Here is a 19,678-nt window from a genome sequence, read left to right as displayed (position 1 = left end):
TTTAGCCACCCATTCCTTGGATTTTTCCAATGTCAGGTATCTGCTGAATATTCACATAGTTGATGCCACCTTATTCTCTCTGTTTGACAGGGAAACTGCCTGATGTGATCCAGCCTTTTATTCTGAAAATATAGCAGTGAAATTGAATGAAAAAAGGAAACTGTATTGTGGTATATGCCTAAGCCATATTGAAATGACAAGATAGATAATCCTAAATGTGTAAAATAATATAAAAGTGTTCCATCTATATCTGTCTTTTACTGATAACACAATCTGGAATCAAAAATCGTCAACAATTTAACTAGATTAGCAGAATTGTTTAAAGATTTGAAATGGAAATGCCTTTTTAAAAATAATATAAATATGAATCAACCTGAAGTGTTAAATAAAACTTGAAACAAGCACTGATTTCAAGAAAATAAAATAAAAATATAGGTTAATAATAGAAATAGCTTTATATAAAAACGAATCTATTACAGAAATTAATTTGGGAAGACTATAGTTCCAAGGGCAATCAAAAATGTATTTATTTCCCCCAGCAATTTGATATGTAAACTGTGCAGGCAGCCTCAGACACAGCCCCCTGCCGCTTTGGTAGAAACCCTCTTCAGATTAAAGCAGTGTTCTAAGCCTACAGATCATCATAAACTAATGAGCTGAAGGTTATCCTTATAGTAACTAAATAGCTTGTTTCCTTCTTTCTTTTTTTTTTTTTTTAACATCTTTATTGGAGTATAATTGCTTTACAATGGTGTGTTAGTTTCTGCTTTATAACAAAGTGAATCAGTTATACATATACATATGTTCCCATATCTCTTCCCTCTCCTTATTTCTTAACGTGTCTCCCCAAATAGTGTGTGGCAGACACTATGGGCTGACCAAACCCTGATTCCAAATCCCCTGCTCCTTGGTCATTTTCCTATTTGAGGTGGCCTCAATGCAGAGTTTTAGCCAGTGAACTGCAGGCAGGAATTCACTCTGTGTTTGCCCAGAAATCTGTTGCTTTCTGAATACAGGGACCACCATTTCTCATTCCTCCTTATTCCTGCTATAATCCAGAGTTGAGGGTTAGAGTTTCAGCGGTCATCCACTACCCATCAGGGGAATAGCCATGACCTCAGCATTGAAATCATCGAGAGGTTGAGCTATTTGTATTACTCATTGTATAAGAAAAAAAAAAAAAAAAAAATCCCCTAATTTGGAAGCCACTATAGACATATTTGCTGTTACTTGTAATCAAGATGTTTCCTCATTGTTTCAAGTGTCTTAACACTATTTTACTCCCTCTAAGGACATTTTTACAAAATTCTCAATCTACTATTTTATCCAATAACTTATGATTATTTGATCTGATAGATTACTTGACTTGTGTAAAAACTTGACTGATTCTGAGGCAGACATCGTTTCAACAACCCCTTATCTGATCATACTACTGTAATTATTGCTGAGTATGAATCTCCACCAATTTCTATCTTAATTTCTACTAGACTAGAGAATATCACTTGCCAATGTACAATCCGATTTTCTCAAATTAGAGAATAGACTTATTCTCCACAGCTGCTTAATCATCCTCATTACCCTGAGATCCAGGAAACCCATAAGCTTTCCTTAAGTAATTGATTGACAGTACGGTATTTCAGTACATATTATTAATTCAGCCTTTTCAAGGTTGGTGTAGTTACTAAATCAGAAGCTTCATGATGATACCATCTTAAGTTCAGACTTGTAAATGCTGCATTCCATGGCCTTAAGATCCTCAAAAATAAGCCTTCGATCACATACACAAACACACAAAAACACTCCCCTGGAATACGGTAGAAAGAGGGAGGATATTTAAAAATCTTACTTGTGTAGCTCTTTTGGACTTCCATATCATTGTTTATTAGAGGTATGGAAAATAACTTTTGCCATGTTCATGACTTCAGGCAACTTTCTTATTTTACACGGGACAGTTATTTTGTTGATGGAAACAATGGGCTGGTATTGTTAATTCAGATAAGGTCAGAAAAATGATACTTGAGTTTATGATGAATATCAAAAGTTAAGATGAAAAACTATTCTACAGATCCAAGATGGAAAATAAGAAACCGGACACTACTGTTTTAGAAAATTTCAAGCAGAATTTTGAGCTATCAACTAAAAATTAAACAAAAATACGGGTGATTAAAATTAACCAGTTAAGAATCTCTATCTCTGTCTGGATCAATCTATCAACTATCTATCTATCTATCTATATATCTATCATCCATTTACCTATCTATCTTATCTATCTGTTATCAGGAGTGTAAAGGAAGCAAATCTTTTAAAACACAATAAAATTCCATTTTAGTTTCAAAATTCTGTGGAATTTCATTAAATCATGATTAATGATGGATTTATGATATTCTCTTTTTTACTTGTGAGCCAAGACAAGACTAAGCACTCATTAGTCCCTGCCTTGGACACATTTGAGGAAGACATCAACTGATAGGAAACATGGTCTCTACCAACAGAGAAATTATAAAGTCCCCAGACTCTCATTTAATGAGATTCCATTACTCTTGGGTCATGTGCAGAATTTAATAGATTGTGACTTACAAATATCTAGACGTGCCTTGCAACAGAACAGTTCTGTATTCTGTGTTTCTCTATTGATATATTACCGTGAAAAATCCAGTCTTACTAATGCACAGTGCTGCTAAAATCAGGAAAATTAAAATTGAAAAAAAATGCAGAAAGTTATGTTACTCTGAGAAAAAGTTTCCCCTTATATGTTCTTTTTCTGTGCTTGCCCATTTGTATGCAGGCATACATTTGCATTTGTAATCATTTTATAGATATAATTTTTGTGTTCATCTTTTTAAATTTAACTTCCATGAGAGTCATTTTCTTACATTGTTCTGCATTTTCTCATTTCTCTTTAAGGCAAGTTCTACTACTCAAAATTACTTTCTGGAACTGAAAATATCCGTCCATGGTAGCAGTTAAATTTTTCCATATTTTTTCCTTGCCCTTACCAACATTTTCGATACATTGCCTTATTGAATAGAGATAGTTATTCCAGTAATAGATCAACAGGTATTTTAGACCTATTCCAACTTTGGTAGTACTGTATCTAATTTGCAGATACATATTTTAAAAGAGATAGGAAAAATTAAAGTAGGTACACATGTAAACAATGACAATGATTAAAGGGTGGGAAAATGGAACCTCTGAGGAAAGAAAAAAAGGGGATGAGATTATTTTTTCTTCAGAAAAGAAAACCAAAAACTGAGGGGTAGCTTTATAATGTTCTTAAAGAATGTACAGAATTATCACAAGAATGAATGTTTCTAGGTTTCTTCTATTTTGTAGTAGAACATGCAAAAATGGGTTTAACTTGTGATTAGGGTGGGCATAAAGATCCTATGATGGCTGGTCTGGGCAAGATGGCGGAAGAGTAAGACGCGGAGATCACCTTCCTCCCCACAGATACATTAGAAATACATCTACACGTGGAACTGCTCCTACAGAACACCCACTGAACACTGGCAGAAAACGTCAGACCTCCCAAAAGGCAAGAAACTCCCCACGTACCTGGGTAGGGCAAAAGAAAAAAGAAATAACAGAGACAAAAGAATAGGGACGGGACCTGCACCAGTGGGAGGGAGCTGTGAGGGAGGAAAGGTTTCCACACACTAGGAAGCCCCTTCGCGGGCGGAGACTGCGGGTGGCAGAGGGGGGAAGCTTCGGAGCCACGGAGGAGAGCGCAGCCACAGGGGTGCAGAGGGCAAAGCGGAGAGATTCCCGCACGGAGGATAGGTGCTGAGTAGCACTCACCAGCCCAAGAGAGGCTTGTCTGCTCACCCGCCGGGGCGGGCGGGGGCTGGGAGCCGAGGCTCAGGCTTCGGTCTGATCGCAGGGAGAGGACTGGGGTTGGAGGCGTGAACACAGCCTGAAGGGGTTAGTGCACCACAGCTAGCCGGGAGGGAGTCCAGGAAAAGGTCCGGAGCTGCCGAACAGGCAAGAGACTTTTTCTTGCCTCTTTGTTTCGCGGCGCGCAAAGAGAGGGGATTCAGAGCGCCGCCTAAACGAACTCCAGAGATGGGCACAAGCCGTGGCTATCAGCGCGGACCCCAGAGGCAGGCGCGAGCCGCGGCTATCATCGCGGACCCCAGAGACAGGCGTGAGACGCTAAGGCTGCTGCTGCTGCCACCGAGAAGCCTGTGTGCAAGCACAGGTCACTCTCCACACCGCCCCTCCTGGGAGCCGGTGCAGCCCGCCACGGCCAGGCTCCTGTGATCCGCGGACAACTTTCCCGGGAGAATGCACGGCGCGCCTCAGGCTGGTGCAACATCCCGCCGGCCTCTGCTGCCGCAGGTTCGCCCCGCATCTGTACCCTTCCCTCCCCCGCGCCTGAGTGAGCCAAAGCCCCCGAAGCAGCTGCTCCTTTAACCCCGTTCTGTCTGGGCGGGGAACAGATGCCCTCAGGCGACCAACATGCAGAGGCGGGTCCAAATCCAAAGCTGAACCCCGGGAGCTGTACGAACAGAGAAAGGGAAATCTCTCCCAGCAGCCTCAGAAGCAGCAGATTTAAAGCTCCACAAACAACTTGATGTACCTGCATCTGTTGAATACCTGAATAGACAACAAATCATCCCAAATTCAGGGGGTGAACTTTGGGAGCAGGATATATTAATTTTTCCCCTTTTCCTTTTTTTGTGAGTGTATATGTATATACTTCTGTGTGAGGTTTTGTCTGTATAGCTTTGCTTTCACCATTTATCCTAGGGTTTGGCCCATGCGTATTTTTTTTTACTTAAAAAATTTTTTGGGCTTCCCTGGTGGTGCAGTGGTTGAGAATCTGCCTGCCAACGCAGGGGAAACGGGTTCGGGCCCTGGTCTGGGAAGATCCCACATGCCACAGAGCAACTAGGCCCATGAGCCACAACTACTGAGCCTGTGCGTCTGGAGCCTATGCTCCGCAACAAGAGAGGCCACGATAGTGAGAGGCCAATGCACCGCGATGAAGAGTGGCCCCCGCTTGCCGCAACTAGAGAAAGCCCTCACACAGAAACGAAGACCCAACACAGCCAAAAATAAATAAATTAATTTAAAAAAAAATTTTCTTAATAAATGATTTCTTAATAATTTTTTCCTTATTTTCTATTTTTAAAAATTAAAAAAAATGTTTCTTAAATTTTTTCTTAATAATTTTTTCTTATTTTTTATTATAATAGCTTTATTTTATCCTCTTTCTTTCTTTCTTTCTATTTTTTTCTCCCTTTTATTCTGAGCTGTGTGGATGAAAGGCTCTTGGTGCTCCAGCCAGGCATCAGGGCTGTGCCTCTGAGGTGGGAGAGCCAACTTCAGGACACTGGTCCACAAGAGACCTCCCAGCTCCATGTAATACCAAACAGCGAATATCTCTCAGAGATCTCCATCTCAACATCAAGACCCAGCTTCACTCAATGACCAGCAAGCAGTGCTGGGCACCCTATGCCAAACAACTAGCAAGACAGGAACACAGCCCCATCCATTAGCAGAGAGGCTGCCTAAAATCATAATAAGGCCACAGACACCCCAAAACACACCACCAGACGTGGACGTGCCCACCAGAAAGACAAGATCCAGCCTCATCCACCAGAACACAGGCACTAGTCCCCTTCACCAGGAAGCCTGCACAACCCACTGAACCAACTTTAACCACTGGGGACAGACACCAAAAACAACAGGAACTATGAACCTGCAGCCTGTGAAAAGGAGACCCCAAACACAGTAAGATAAGCAAAATGAGAAGACAGAAAAACACACAGCAGATGAAGGAGCACGGTCAAAACCTACCAGACCTAACAAATGAAGAGGAAATAGGCAGTCTACCTGAAAAAGAATTCAGAATAATGATAGTAAAGATGATCCAAAATCTTGGAAATAGAATAGACAAAAGGCAAGAAACATTTAACAAAGACATAGAAGAACTAAAGAGGAACCAAGCAATGATGAAAAATACAATAAATGAAATTAAAAATACTCTAGATGGGATCAATAGCAGAATAACTGAGGCAGAAGAACGGATAGTGGAAATAACTACTGCAGAGCAGAATAAGGAAAAAAGAATGAAAAGAACTGAGGACAGTCTCAGAGACCTCTGGGACAACCTTAAACACATCAACATTCGAATTATAGGGGTCCCAGAAGAAGAAGAGAAAAAGAAAGGGACTGTGAAAATATTTGAAGAGTTTATAGTTGAAAACTTCCCTAATATGGGAAAGGAAATAGTTAATCAAGTCCTGGAAGCACAGAGAGTCCCATCCAGGATAAATCCAAGGAGAAACATGCCAAGACACATATTAATCAAACTATCATAAATTAAATATAAAGAAAACATATTAAAAGCAGCAAGGGAAAAACAACAAATAACACACAAGGGAATCCCCATAAGGTTAACAGCTTATCTTTCAGCAGAAACTCTGCAAGCCAGAAGGGAGTGGCAGGATATACTTAAAGTGATGAAGGAGAAAAACCTACAACCAAGATTACTATACCCAGCAAGGATCTCATTCAGATTTGATGGAGAAATTAAAACCTTTACAGACAAGCAAAAGCTGAGAGAGTTCAGCACCACCAAACCAGCTTTACAACAAATGCTAAAGGAACTTCTCTAGGCAAGAAACACAAGAGAAGGAAAACACCTACAGTAACAAACCCAAAACATTTAAGAAAATGGGAATAGGAACATACATATCGATAATTACCTTAAATGTAAATGGATTAAATGCTCCCACCAAAAGACACAGACTGGCTGAATGGATACAAAAACAAGACCCGTATATATGCTGTCTACAAGAGACCCACTTCAGACGTAGAGACACATACAGAATGAAAGTGAGGGGATGGAAAAAGATATTCCATGCAAATGGAAATCAAAAGAAAGCTGGAGTAGCAATTCTCATATCAGACAAAATAGACTTTAAAATAAAGACAGTTACAAGAGACAAAGAAGGACACTATATAATGATCAAGGGATTGATCCAAGAGGAAGGTATAACAATTGTAAATATTTATGCACCCAACATAGGAGCACCTCAATATATAAGGCAAATACTAACAGCCATAAAAGGGGAAATCGACAGTAACAAAATCATAGTGGAGGACTTTAACACCCTACTTTCACCAACGGACAGATCATCCAAAATGAAAATAAATAAGGAAACACAAGCTTTAAATGATACATTAAACAAGATGGACTTAATTGATATTTATAAGACATTCCACCCCAAACCAACAGAATACACATTTTTCTCAAGTGCTCATGGAACCTTCTCCAGGATAGATCATATCTTGGGTCACAAATCAAGCCTTGGTAAATTTAAAAAAATTGAAATCATATCAAGTATCTTTTCTGATCACAATGCTATGAGACTAGATATCAATTACAGGAAAATATCTGTAAAAAATACAAACACATGGAGGCTACACAATACACTACTTAAGTGATCACTGAAGAAATCAAAGGGGAAATCAAAAAATACCTAGAAACAAATGACAATGGAGACACGATGACCCAAAACCAATGGGATGCAGCAAAAGCAGTTCTAAGAGGGAAGTTTATAGCCATACAAGCCTACATCAAGAAACAGAATACATCTCAAATAAACAACCTAACTTTGCACCTAAAGCAATTAGAGAAAGAAGAAAAAAAAAAAAAAAAAAAAAAAAAAAAAACCCAAATCTAGCAGAAGGAAAGAAATCGTAAAGATCAAAACAGAAATAAATGAAAAAGAAATGAAGAAGACAATAGCAAAGATCAATAAAACTAAAATCTGGTTCTTTGAGAAGATAAACAAAATTGATAAACCAATAGCCAGACTCATCAAGAGAAAAAGGGAGAAGACTCAAATCAATAGAATTAGAAATGAAAAAGGAGAAGTAACCACTGACACTGCAGAAATACAAACGATCATGAGAGATTACTACAAGCAATTCTATGCCAATAAAATGGACAACCTGGAAGAAATGGACAGATTCTTAGAAATGCACAACCTGCCGAGACTGAACCAGGAAGAAATAGAAAATATGAACAGACCAATCACAAGCACTGAAATTGAAACTGTGATTAAAAATCTTCCAACAGACAAAAGCCCAGGTCCAGATGGCTTCACAGGCGAATTCTATCAAACATTTAGAGAAGAGCTAACACCTATCCTTCTCAAACTCTTCCAAAATATTGCAGAGGGAGGAATACTCCCCAACTCATTCTACGAGGCCACCATCACCCTGATACCAAAACCAGACAAAGATGTCACAAAGAAAGAAAACTACAGGCCAATATCACTGATGAACATAGATGCAAAAATCCTCAACAAAATACTAGCAAACAGAATCCAGCAGCACATTAAAAGGATCATACACCATGATCAAGTGGGGTTTATTCCAGGAATGCAAGGATTCTTCAATATACACAAATCAATCAACGTGATACATCATATTAACAAACTGAAGGAGAAAAACCGTATGATCATCTCAATAGATGCAGAGGAAGCTTTTGACAAAATTCAGCACCGATGTATGATAAAAGCCCTGCAGAAAGTAGGCATAGAGGGAAATTTCCTCAACATAATAAAGGCCATATATGACAAACCCACAGCCAACATTGTCCCCAATGGTGAAAAACTGAAACCATTTCCACTAAGATCAGGAACAAGACAAGGTTGCCCACTCTCACCACTATTATTCAACATAGTTTTGGAAGTGTTAGCCACAGCAATCAGAGAAGAAAAAGAAATAAAAGGAATCCAAATCGGAAAAGAAGAAGTAAAGCTGTCACTGTTTGCAGATGACATGATACTATACATAGAGAATCCTAAAGATGCTACCAGAAAACTACTAGAGCTAATCAATGAATTTGGTAAAGTAGCAGGATACAAAATTAATGCACAGAAATCTCTTGCATTCCTATACACTACTGATGAAAAATCTGAAAGTGAAATTAAGAAAACACTCCCGTTTACCATTGCAACAAAAAGAATAAAATATCTAGGAATAAACCTACCTAAGGAGAAAAAAGACCTGTATGCAGAAAATTATAGTACACTGATGAAAGAAATTAAAGATGATACAAATAGATGGAGAGATATACCATGTTCTTGGATTGGAAGAATCAACATTGTGAAAATGACTCTACTACCCAAAGCAATCTACAGATTCAATGCAATCCCTATCAAACTACCACTGGCATTTTTCACAGAACTAGAACAAAAAATTTCACAATCTGTATGGAAACACAGAAGACCCCGAATAGCCAAAACAATCTTGAGAACGAAAAATGGAGCTGGAGGAATCTGGCTCCCTGACTTCAGACTATATTACAAAGCTACAGTAATCAAGACAGTTTGGTACTGGCACAAAAACAGAAATATAGATCAATGGAACAGGATAGAAAGCCCAGAGATAAACCCACGCACATATGGTCTCCTTATCTTTGATAAAGGAGGCAAGAATATACAGTGGACAAAAGACAGCCTCTTCAATAAGTGGTGCTGGGAAAACTGGACAGGTACATGTAGAAGTATGAAATTAGAACACTCCCTGACACCATACACAAAAATAAACTCAAAATGGATTAAAGACCTAAGTGTAAGGCCAGACACTATCAAACTCTTAGAGGAAAACATAGGCAGAACACTCTATGACATAAATCACAGCAAGATCCTTTTTGACCCAGCTCCCAGAGAAATGGGAATAAAAACACAAATAAACAAATGGGACCTAATGAAACTTAAAAGCTTTTGCACAGCAAAGGAAACCGTAAACAAGACCAAAAGACAACCCTCAGAATGGGAGAAAATATTTGCAAATGAAGCAACTGACAAAGGATTAATCTCCAAGATTTACAAGCAGCTCATGCAGCTCAATAACAAAAAAACAAACAACCCAATCCAAAAATGGGCAGAAGACCTAAATAGACATTTCTCCAAAGAAGATATACAGATTGCCAACAAACTCATGAAAGAATGCTCAACATCATTAATCATTAGAGAAATGCAAATCAAAAGTACAATGAGATATCATCTCACACCGGTCAGAATGGCCATCATCAAAAAATCTAGAAACAATGAATGCTGGAGTGGGTGTGGAGAAAAGGGAACACTCTTGCACTGTTGGTGGGAACGTAAATTGATACAGCCATTATGGAGAACAGTATGGAGGTTCCTTAAAAAACTAAAAATAGAACTACCATACGACCCAGCAATCCCACTACTGGGCATATACCCTGAGAAAACCATAATTCAAAAAGAGTCATGTACCAAAATGTTCATTGCAGCTCTATTTACAATAGCCAGGACATGGAAGCAACCTAAGTGTCCATCATCGGATGAATGGATAAAGAAGATGTGGCACATATATACAATGGAATATTACTCAGCCATAAAAAGAAATGAAATGGAGGTATTTGTAGTGAGGTGGGTGGAGTTAGAGTGTGTCATACAGAGTGAAGTAAGTCAGAAAGAGAAAAACAAATACAGTATGCTAACACATATATATGGAATCTAAGGGAAAAAAAACAAAAGTCATGAAGAACCTAGTGGCAAGACGGGAATAAAGTCACAGACCTACTAGAGAATGGACTTGAGGATATGGGGAGGGGGAGGGGTGAGATGTGACAGGGTGAGAGAGTGTCATGGACTTATATACACTACCAAATATAAAATAGATAGCTAGTGGTAAGCAGCCACATAGCACAGTGAGATAAGCTCGGTGCTTTTTGACCACCTAGAGGGGTGGGATAGGGAGGGTGGGAGGGAGGGAGATGCAAGAGGGAAGAGATATGGGAACATATGTATATGTATAACTGATTCACTTTGTTATAAAGCAGAAACTAACACACCATTGTAAAGCAATTATACTCCAATAAAGATGTTTAAAAAAAAAAAAAAAGATTCTATGATGACATACCTCTGGGATAGTGTTCTGAGAAACAGTCAACCAGGAAACATTTGAGGGGTATGTAACACTCAAGTGTTTCCCACCTTGCTAAAGGGGATATGTGTTGCCGTATGTTGATTTTAAGTGAGTGGTTCCATTATCCCTTTCTTCAGGACACTGCTTATTTTCCAGAGGGTCCAGTATCTATTCTCAGTAATTATAGCCTCTGATTAATGTATCAATGCTGCAGACACCTAACGCTGCTATGAGGTATTCTCACAATGGATACCAAGCTAGTCCCCCCAAAAATATTTGGTCTTCAATCCCTACTCCTTTTACCTGGATGGTTGGGTGCCTTTGCATGCCAAGATCCCAAGAACAAAAAATTCCACTTAATATTGTTCTATTTCCCCACCATCTCTCTTCTGTTTTATCCAGTCTAATCAGCATATTCAGCCAGCTGCTTAAATGTATATTCCACCAATGAAATATTTTTGGAGATCTTATGATAGGAAAAAATACACCAACTAGGTAATTTTCTTATATGGTATAATTTTTTTTAAAGTAATTATAAACTGTACTTTTATGAAAATGACTCTCTTGGGATCATTTCTTATTTTCCTTATTTTTAATCCTTAGAATTATCTAAGGTCTCTAATCTTATCCACAACTGCCTTGCCACAGGGAAAACAATCTTTTTGACAGAGATCTATGACTTCTCCTCTTTAGTGGGTCAAAAATTGTTCTATTTCTGCACTACAATTCTTTAAGTTCTTAGAAGCAGTAATTATCCCACCAATTTAGAAAGGCTCCATTTCATAACTATTTACCATACAGACTCTGGACTCAGACGCCATGAGTTAAAATCCTGACTGGAACACTGAGTGGTCTGGTGGCCTTAAGAAAGTTCTGTCTGTGACTTAGTTTCTTTATTTGTCAAATTGAATTCATAGTAGAACCCATTTCCCATCATCATGGCTCTGGGATCATAATCCGCCATCCTGAGTTCCCATATCTTTTCTAAGCAATGTTCTCTATTCTTACCACCTCTACCCCATTATAAAATTTTCTTTCCTGTGTCCACCACTAAAAACAAACAAAAAACTATATTCATAGACTGTGGTGATTTATGATCAGGATGTCCATCACATATTGAACAAATTTTCAGGTTTACCTCATTTATTCTCTCTTCTCTGTCCCATCACTATCAACTACATCATCTGCCCCTTGACATCAAGAAGTCTTATTTCATCAAGACTTTAACCAAACATAATCGTTACTATATTTCTCTCCCTGGGAGAATTTCAGTGCCAGATATTAAAATAATAATGCTGTCTCTACCTCATTACTTTAGGTTTGAGGCCTGGCTCAGCCTCTCTGTGGCTTTGTGGCTCTGGTCACATCATTTCTCCTCTCTAGACATTAGTATTGATATCTTGACCTGGAAAGCAAGAATTATAACACACAAGGTTTTAAATGGGTTAACATAATACATGTAAAGTGCCCAGCAGAATATCTGGCAATGGCACAGCCATAATAAAGTTTTAGCCATCCTATCCCTGAATTCACTGAGTTAATATAATAATAGGAGCTTGGGATTAACATACATACACTGCTATATATAAAATAGATAACCAACAATGACCTATGTAAAGCACAGGGAACTCTACTCAATATTCTGTAATAACCTATATGGGAAAAGAATCTGAAAAAGAATGAATATATGTACATGGATAACTGAATCATTATGCTATACACCTGAAACTAACACAACATTGTAAATCAACTGTACGCCAATAAAATTTAAAAATAATCATCAAATTAAGTATATGAGAGAATTTTATAAATGGTAAAGTCCTGACTGTTACTGATAATGTCTTAACCATTGTTGGAATTTACCCCCTTTCCTGCTTGCATCTTTTTGCTTCTGTTGAGCTTGATTGTTGTGAAATTTGTGTCAATCTTCATGCTTCAAGTAGATTTGCCAAAGAGAATTTGGGATGCTTCTGTTTTGCAGAGTCTCTCACCAGCCTTTGGAAAAGGAGCCTTGACATACCTGCTGTTGGGTTCTCTCTCAGACATAATAAAGTTCTAGATAAAGACTGGAACTACCTCACAAAACAAAGTGCAAAACACACCTTCGTCTGTTCCTTATAAGTTAATTAATAACTCAGTAAACGTAATTAACCTAACTTGGACTTGTGAAAGTACTGGGCTTCTATCCCTAAATTAGTCTTTACTCAATTTGAGATGATTGCAAATTAGCGAAGTGAATTTAACGGGATGGGGGGACCAGTGAAGGGGTCTTATTGTGTCCTGCTACCTCCCGATATTAAAGATCAAATATTTAGGAGAGGGTGAGTAATGTCCACAAGACTTAGAGGTAAATCTTAATGGTGTTAGGCTGGGTCTACAAGGCATGTTGCTAAATTTCTTTGAGAAACAAGGGGAGGAAAAATGTTGCTTGATATAAATTCCTTTTAAATAGGCTTGATTTGGCTGTGATTGAGAAAAGAAAAAAATGCACTAGCAAGTGAAAAACAAACAGTGGAAGCTGTATTTTAAAAGAAAATTTCTGCTTTAAAGGCATGTTTATAGTATCAGATTAAATTAATATTTATCATGAGCTAAAAGTTTTTGTTAATGATTTCTGGTGTAAACTTTAGAAGAAACCTATGCAACAGAAATGATTATTCTCGGGTTAGAGATGAAAGACTGAAGCCCTGGTAGGGAAACCAATCAAAAAAACAAAAAACAACAACAACAAAGTCCCATTATTTTGATACGTGGTCCAGCACAATTCAGCCAACCTCCCTCCTTCTCAGTTTCCTCATTTAGCTCCAGTCACAACTGTGTCCTTGACTGTGATTATCAACAGCCTCAAGAAATGATCCTACAGTAAGATCCAACAGTATGGAGCAATATGGAGATACAGGATGCGATTCCTAATTCTTTATAGGCACTTCATTTAAATGGCCTTACACCTTGGACTATATATGGAGTGTCCAAATTATACACTAATGTGCCTGGAGTATAGTAGACGGATAGCAAGTTTTATTGAATTATGATGTACATCCTTCACAATTTCATCTATCTTCTGTCTACCTTAAAATATGGATTATAAATATGCATACAAATTTTCATAAATTAAAAAAAAAAAACTTAAATAGGAAGAAACAGTGTAATTCTGACTCCAAAATACATTATTTTAATTTTCTTGTATATGCTTTAATTATATTTTACATATATGTGTTTTTAAACACAAAACTAGTTTACGTTATACTTTCTCTTTTAAATGAGCTATTTTCACTTACTATGTCATAAACATTTCTCCATGTCATTAAATGATTTTCTCTGGGGTGATTGTTAATATAAGCAAGTTATTGTATGTTTTCTCCATAAAAGTTAACATTAGAGGCTTTCTTTTTTTCATTAATTGCTTTCAAATTATCAAGCATTGTAATGGCTGGTACATTTTCATTTTTTTAATTTATTCCTTAATTATCAGAGATTTTAAACATTCATAAAGTAACCAAGTTTACAACAGGGTTAATATCCAGTGTGTGTGTGTGTGCATGTGCTAAATTTAGCATCATCAGGATTATGTATATTCTGAAATGAATTGAGAATTTTTCCATCTTTTTATCTAATTCCTTTACTTTCTTATAGACCATGATGTTTCATATTTCTTGATAAATTTGAAAGAAGCTACCCTTCAAACAATCTTGACTATGCATTTTTTTAGTCATTGTTTGTTACATTGTTCTAAAGTTGTTGATATATTAATATTTATAACTGCAATTTTGGTAACTTTTACTTTCTTATAAAATTCTCTGTTATATTGAGGTTTTCAAATTTATTAATATTGACTAATAAAACTTAAAATGTGTATTTTTTTCTTTTCAAAATTTCCCCACTATGTGTTTATTGTCCCTTTTCCATATATAATTTTACATATTTTCACCTTTCATTTATTAAATTACAATTTCTAGAGAGGCTGTTACAGCAAAAACGTCAAAATCTATGATCTCTGAAACTTCTTTTTAGAATTTTGAGGTATTTTATCACCAATGTTATATACATTTTGGTAAATTTTGCAAGGAACCTGAAAAGAAAAGGTACTCTCTGGTTTTGGAAAATATTTCTCTATTAAACTTTCCGATTTTTCTGTTTCTTTTCTCTTTTCTCTTTTTGGACTTTTTAATGTCCCAATTATTTGGTTCTAAGTAATGTCACTGTATTTTTAGTGGTTGCCATTATGATTACCCTAAATCTATTGGAATCTATTTTTCTCTAATTATGCACATCAAGATTGATGGAGTACATATTCAGAAATTTAGCATGCTTTTGCATCTTTTTCCCACTTCTCTCTCCAATTATCAGTTTTTATTTGCATAATCTGGGATTTTCCCAAACTATAATTAAGAAATCATTACTTTTATATGGTTTATGCTTGATTTTTTTCAAATGTTTTCTGATGTAGATGTTCACTCAAAGCAAATCATTGAATACCTCAAACTTTCCATTGTAGCAATCTTTATCTTGATTCACCTCTGAATTATCTGAGCTACATCTCAAGTTTACCTTCTTCTCCCCTGAATTTACTGTCTGCTGAATTCATCAAGTCAATACCCTTCTTCCACTTACATTATCTTTTTATAGAGGGATTTTTCTTTAGTAGCTCACCCTTCCTCCACACTCAGCTGTCTGTTTCTTATTGGCCTCTGCCTCACAAACACTACTCACCTCTCTGGGTCAAGAAATCTTATTTGTTTCCTTGTTTTCCCACAGGGTCTGTAGCATTACCTTCTTAGGTATCCTGCTTTCTCATGGGAGAAGAATTGTGACTCACACCTCTTTGATTCTCTTAAGTCCTTCATTCTTGTATCGTTTGCCCTTCGCTTACAGAAATTCTTCAAAAGTCCTGTTATGGAGCTATCAGTTCCCTAATTTTGAGTACTTCTAGCTGCTTTCTCTGTATCTTATTGATTATTTCAATGTAGGACTGCCAATAAACTACAGGACACCCAGTTAATTTGTATTTCAGATAAACAACAAACAAGTTTTTGGAATAAGTATGTCCCATGATTGTTTTCTGTTGTTGTTCTGCTAAATCTGGCAATATTATTTACAGTGGAAATCTGAGTGGGAGATGAGGAGTTACAAACTGTGCCATCTACCCGGAAATCTACCATATTTCCTCTCTTTTTCCTCTTTGATTTCTCTCCCAATTTAGGTAGTCCATTTAGCATTTAATATTTAACTCATAAGAAATTACAAAAGTAATGTGCTTGCACAGGCTACTAATGAGTCCATTTGCCCAGTCTTAAATCAAGGGTCAAACTCCACTCATCTCAACTGAGGGAGTACTGTGCCAGGCAGGAGAGGACAGCAGCAAACTCGATTTCTCCCCAGCAGTGTCCATAATTGCCCCTTGGTCACACAGTTCCTTCTTTTTCGTACAGCAAGCACTGAAAACCTTGCTTTGCAAAGATCTGACGTCATTGAAGAGAACATAGCACACTCCAAAGTTGAGACTGTGAGCTACTGAAAGCTAGAAGAGCACACACTGCTCCACAGATCTCATTGTGGTGTCCCCCAAATTTTTAAATATGCTGCTGAGCGCTTATGATTTGTCTGCAGTGCACTGACACACCTCGTGTTGGTTTGGGAATATCACTCTTAACTCATCCCTAATGTGATTGGACATTAATTTTGCCAAACTAGTGGATGTCAAATGGTATAAGATTGTTTAATTTACACTTCCCAAAATATTAAGGAGATTTAGTATCTTTTCAAGTGTTTCTTGGCCAGCCTAATTTCCTGCTCGGTTGAATTACCTGTTAATTCTTTTTGTACATTTTTTGGAAGTTTATCTTATTTTTGTTATAAGAGTTCTTTATATATTCTACAAAGTAATCCCTGTACATTATATACAAACAAATATATTCTCTCAATCTCTTTAACTTAGTTTATTGGATCTTTGTTTACTAAGATTATCCAAGTGGAACTCAGACTAAAGTATAGAATTTAAAACCTGAAGATTCAATAGACTTATCTACTTTAAACTTCTCATTTTATGGAAGAGAAAACCGAGGGTGATAAAATATGTATCTAAGATTACCCTACTGACTAGTGGTACAAAAAAAAAAAAAGAAATTAGATCTCTTGATTTCTAGGTTAATATATTGGAATCATACCAACATATTCTTCACTGGGCTCTGGTTAAAGTTGTATTCTTAGAGGAAAACAATAAGATACACACAGGTATACCCACACCCACATCCACTACTAATTCAATGTGTCTTGAATTACTCATATGCTGATTTTTTTCAACAAAAGTTATACTCAAGTGTTAAGTACCTTTTTGAGAGTTCTCCTTTCTTCCTCTGTCTTTCCTCTCTGCTAGGCTTCATTTGATAGCCATGAACTGTGGATAAAGAATAAATATGGCTTTTCCATATCCTAGGACTATCCTCTGCCTTATTTATGTCTGACCTGGTACAGCACTGCTGACCTTAGAAAGTTTAATTGAGGCTGGAATTATATGGCACAGCTTGAGGCCACCTGAATTTAGAGGGTGTGACATAACACAAAGACACACACACATTGACGATGGAACAGTCTGATGAGTTGATGTGTGTGTGTGTCTTTAGCTCTGCTGAAATGTAATTTTTACTGGGCAGAATTCTTATGAAACAATAAAATATACCTACATTCTTCTATAATCAAAACAGAGTTTATTGGTTAAAGAAATGCAGAATTACTTAAATATGGAAGCTATTAAGGTGAGAGAAAAGCATAGACAGTTGTAACTAATTCAAGGCATAACTATTCTGTGAAATATTTCTTAACTATTTTAGTAACAGTTCGAGTGATTAATAAATGCTGACCTTTCCACTATGTCATTAAGATAATTTAATAACATAAAAGCAAACAAAAATTTCACTAATTGATTTATTTTAGATAATCATTTAAATTTTTTAAAGATATCTTAAATGGTCAGATATCAAAAAATGGTCTATTATGTTTAATAAGATTATGACCAAGACTATAGATCTGATTTGTACATGAAACCAAAGACATTGCTATTGAGAAGAAAATATTAAGTTAATTTTTTGTTTATTAATTAACTAGATTTGTAATCAATTGCACTCCTAGCCATATATTCCCTAATTATCATTTTACTAATAGTAGGTTTTGAACAATTTTAGTACAGATGTTGTTGCAGGTAAATCTGAAAATTAAAGTAGGCAGTGTTATTGATGGTACATTTATCTAATTAATTAAATAATTACCCTGTTATTTTCAGGGGTATTATTACATATCCTAGGTAATTAGTTAACAGCATGCTAAAGGCCAAAAATATTTAACAAAATATTTCCACTTTAAAGAAGTACAAAACCAAATTTTTGTTTCATCCAACACAACTAAAACTAGTCCCAAAAGTTATCTTGAGATAACTACAGAATAAGGTTAAATGGATCAATATACAATAGTTTCATACATATAATATATATATATTATACATAGCATAACACACATATATATGAAAAGACCTCTAGAGAACATGCTTTTTAATAACTAAATATCTAAGAAAAAATTATCTTTCAAAAAATATATATATTTACAGATATATAATTTTTAAATATATATATTTTTTCCCTACAGATAATCTCATAGATATGAGCAGTGCTCGGAATTTGTGAAACACAAAGGAGGAACTCAAGTTTAGCCACAGGGCATTCTAAATTCACACGCACAGAAGCTGGACAGATAATTACGCCCATATGCACCCATATAAACTCACCCACAAACGAGGTTTATAGCTGTAACTGAAACTCAAGATGTCACCAAATCACAGCATAGCTTCATTAATCAAAACATTAAATGAAATTATTTTAAAATTAGTTCTCAAAGGGACAAGACTTCCTTTGGTTGCCAATTATTTCTCATAAAATATAAAGTTATGAATATATTAAACATATCAATAATTTTTAAAAACTAAAATCAATGATCAAACCAATTTAAGTAAGAAAAGATTAAGAACTTATATCTACATTCTGCTACGAGTTCCAGTATCGGTAGATTTTGTTTTGCTAAGAGACACAGACAAATTAGACTGCCCTAATGATTGTGTTCTAACTGAGAAACCTGAATTGATAAATAAAAATAATGTTAAGTATGATTGTCAGCCCTTACATAGCATTATGTGCCAGATGCTATTCTAAACACCTTGTACATAGTAATTCATTGATTGTAGTTACTCATTAATCAAATGTTCTTGCTTGCGCTAGGAAGGAATTTTACCTGACTATTCAGAGATAATGTTGAAGCAGATTTTTCACATAAATAGTAGGAAACATGGAGAATAAGGTGTTCAACCTTTATCCAACCTCACATTAATTTCTTATTCTGGATCATAGCCCAGAAGCCACCAAGATTTATGAGAATTCAGTTTTAAAATAAATGGACATATTTTTTGATACCACATCTTAAATTATTTTCAGTAAGAAAACTAGATAGTTTGAGTGGCAAAAAAAAAAAAAAAGAAGAAGAAAAGAAAAAAAGAAAAACAACGTGACCAGCATTAGATGTTCTAGTTGTAAGGATTCTCTCAGCATCTTAATAATTAATCTGGGGAGATTTGATCTTCATTTTCCATGTTCCATATATGCCTGGATTCCTCAGTACCTTCTGAACACCAACAGCATCCTACGGCTATAAAATTTTATATTTAATAATGTAAAGTAGCAGGATATTCAAAACTTAAACTTTTCTTTAAAAATAGGTA

The sequence above is a fragment of the Eschrichtius robustus genome, chromosome 1 (genome assembly GCF_028021215.1).
Source record: "Eschrichtius robustus isolate mEscRob2 chromosome 1, mEscRob2.pri, whole genome shotgun sequence".
Taxonomy (NCBI): Eukaryota; Metazoa; Chordata; class Mammalia; order Artiodactyla; family Eschrichtiidae; genus Eschrichtius; species Eschrichtius robustus.
The sequence above is the reverse complement of the archived record's forward strand: the minus strand, read 5'-3'. Positions refer to the sequence as shown.